Below are 3919 nucleotides of genomic sequence, written 5' to 3'. Positions count from 1 at the left end.
CCTCACATCACTCACATCCCTCACATCACTCACATCACTCACATCCCTCACATCCCTCACATCACTCACATCCCTCACATCAGTCACATCCCTCACATCACTCACATCCTCACATCACTCACATCACTCACATCCTCACATCCTCACATCACTCACATCCCTCACATCACTCACATCACTCACATCCTCACATCACTCACATCACTCACATCACTCACATCCTCACATCCCTCACATCACTCACATCACTCACATCCCTCACATCACTCACATCCTCACATCACTCACATCCCTCACATCCCTCACATCCTCACATCCTCACATCCTCACATCACTCACATCACTCACATCACTTACATCCTCACATCACTCACATCACTCACATCCCTCACATCACTCACATCCTCACATCACTCACATCACTCACATCCCTCACATCCTCACATCCCTCACATCACTCACATCCCTCACATCCTCACATCCTCACATCACTCACATCACTCACATCCCTCACATCCTCACATCCCTCACATCCCTCACATCACTCACATCCTCACATCACTCACATCCCTCACATCCTCACATCCTCACATCCTCACATCACTCACATCACTCACATCCTCACATCACTCACATCCCTCACATCCCTCACATCACTCACATCCCTCACATCCCTCACATCACTCACATCCCTCACATCCCTCACATCACTCACATCACTCACATCCCTCACATCCCTCACATCACTCACATCACTCACATCCTCACATCCCTCACATCCCTCACATCACTCACATCCCTCACATCCCTCACATCACTCACATCACTCACATCCTCACATCACTCACATCCCTCACATCACTCACATCCTCACATCCTCACATCACTCACATCACTCACATCACTCACATCCCTCACATCCCTCACATCACTCACATCCCTCACATCACTCACATCCCTCACATCAGTCACATCCCTCACATCACTCACATCCTCACATCACTCACATCCTCACATCCTCACATCACTCACATCCCTCACATCACTCACATCCTCACATCCTCACATCACTCACATCACTCACATCACTCACATCACTCACATCCCTCACATCCCTCACATCACTCACATCCCTCACATCAGTCACATCCCTCACATCACTCACATCCTCACATCACTCACATCCTCACATCCTCACATCACTCACATCACTCACATCCCTCACATCCCTCACATCCTCACATCCTCACATCACTCACATCATTCACATCACTTACATCCTCACATCACTCACATCACTCACATCCCTCACATCACTCACATCCTCACATCACTCACATCACTCACATCCCTCACATCCTCACATCCCTCACATCACTCACATCCCTCACATCCTCACATCCTCACATCACTCACATCCCTCACATCCTCACATCACTCACATCACTCACATCCTCACATCCTCACATCACTCACATCCCTCACATCACTCACATCACTCACATCCTCACATCACTCACATCACTCACATCCTCACATCCCTCACATCACTCACATCACTCACATCCCTCACATCACTCACATCCTCACATCACTCACATCACTCACATCCCTCACATCACTCACATCCTCACATCACTCACATCACTCACATCCCTCACATCCTCACATCCCTCACATCACTCACATCCCTCACATCCTCACATCACTCACATCACTCACATCCCTCACATCACTCACATCCTCACATCACTCACATCCCTCACATCCTCACATCCTCACATCCTCATATCACTCACATCACTCACATCCCTCACATCACTCACATCCTCACATCACTCACATCCCTCACATCCCTCACATCCCTCACATCACTCACATCACTCACATCCCTCACATCCCTCACATCACTCACATCCTCACATCACTCACATCACTCACATCCTCACATCCTCACATCACTCACATCCCTCACATCACTCACATCACTCACATCCTCACATCACTCACATCACTCACATCCTCACATCCCTCACATCACTCACATCACTCACATCACTCACATCCCTCACATCACTCACATCCTCACATCACTCACATCCCTCACATCCCTCACATCCTCACATCCTCACATCCTCACATCACTCACATCACTCACATCACTTACATCCTCACATCACTCACATCACTCACATCCCTCACATCACTCACATCCTCACATCACTCACATCACTCACATCCCTCACATCCTCACATCCCTCACATCCCTCACATCCTCACATCCTCACATCACTCACATCACTCACATCCCTCACATCCTCACATCCCTCACATCCCTCACATCACTCACATCCTCACATCACTCACATCCCTCACATCCTCACATCCTCACATCCTCACATCACTCACATCCCTCACATCACTCACATCCTCACATCACTCACATCCCTCACATCCCTCACATCACTCACATCCCTCACATCACTCACATCACTCACATCCCTCACATCCCTCACATCACTCACATCACTCACATCCTCACATCCTCACATCCCTCACATCACTCACATCCTCACATCACTCACATCCCTCACATCCCTCACATCACTCACATCCCTCACATCACTCACATCACTCACATCCCTCACATCCCTCACATCACTCACATCACTCACATCCTCACATCCTCACATCCCTCACATCACTCACATCCCTCACATCCCTCACATCACTCACATCACTCACATCACTCACATCACTCACATCCTCACATCCCTCACATCACTCACATCCCTCACATCACTCACATCCTCACATCCTCACATCACTCACATCACTCACATCACTCACATCCCTCACATCCCTCACATCACTCACATCCCTCACATCACTCACATCCCTCACATCAGTCACATCCCTCACATCACTCACATCCTCACATCACTCACATCCTCACATCCTCACATCACTCACATCCCTCACATCACTCACATCCTCACATCCTCACATCACTCACATCACTCACATCACTCACATCACTCACATCCCTCACATCCCTCACATCAGTCACATCCCTCACATCAGTCACATCCCTCACATCACTCACATCCTCACATCACTCACATCCTCACATCCTCACATCACTCACATCACTCACATCCCTCACATCCTCACATCCTCACATCCTCACATAGCTCACATCATTCACATCACTTACATCCTCACATCACTCACATCACTCACATCCTCACATCACTCACATCACTCACATCCCTCACATCCTCACATCCCTCACATCACTCACATCCCTCACATCCTCACATCCTCACATCACTCACATCCCTCACATCCTCACATCCCTCACATCCCTCACATCACTCACATCCTCACATCACTCACATCCCTCACATCCTCACATCCTCACATCCTCACATCACTCACATCACTCACATCCCTCACATCACTCACATCCTCACATCACTCACATCCCTCACATCCCTCACATCACTCACATCACTCACATCACTCACATCCCTCACATCCCTCACATCACTCACATCCCTCACATCCCTCACATCACTCACATCCCTCACATCACTCACATCACTCACATCACTCACATCCTCACATCCCTCACATCCCTCACATCACTCACATCCCTCACATCCCTCACATCCCTCACATCACTCACATCCTCACATCACTCACATCACTCACATCCTCACATCCCTCACATCACTCACATCCCTCACATCACTCACATCCTCACATCCTCACATCACTCACATCACTCACATCACTCACATCCTCACATCCCTCACATCACTCACTTCACTCACATCCCTCACATCCCTCACATCCCTCACATCCCTCACATCACTCACATCCCTCACATCACTCACATCACTCACATCACTCA

Source organism: Brachyhypopomus gauderio, unplaced genomic scaffold (assembly GCF_052324685.1).
Source record: "Brachyhypopomus gauderio isolate BG-103 unplaced genomic scaffold, BGAUD_0.2 sc69, whole genome shotgun sequence".
Classification (NCBI taxonomy): Eukaryota; Metazoa; Chordata; class Actinopteri; order Gymnotiformes; family Hypopomidae; genus Brachyhypopomus; species Brachyhypopomus gauderio.
The sequence above is the reverse complement of the archived record's forward strand: the minus strand, read 5'-3'. Positions refer to the sequence as shown.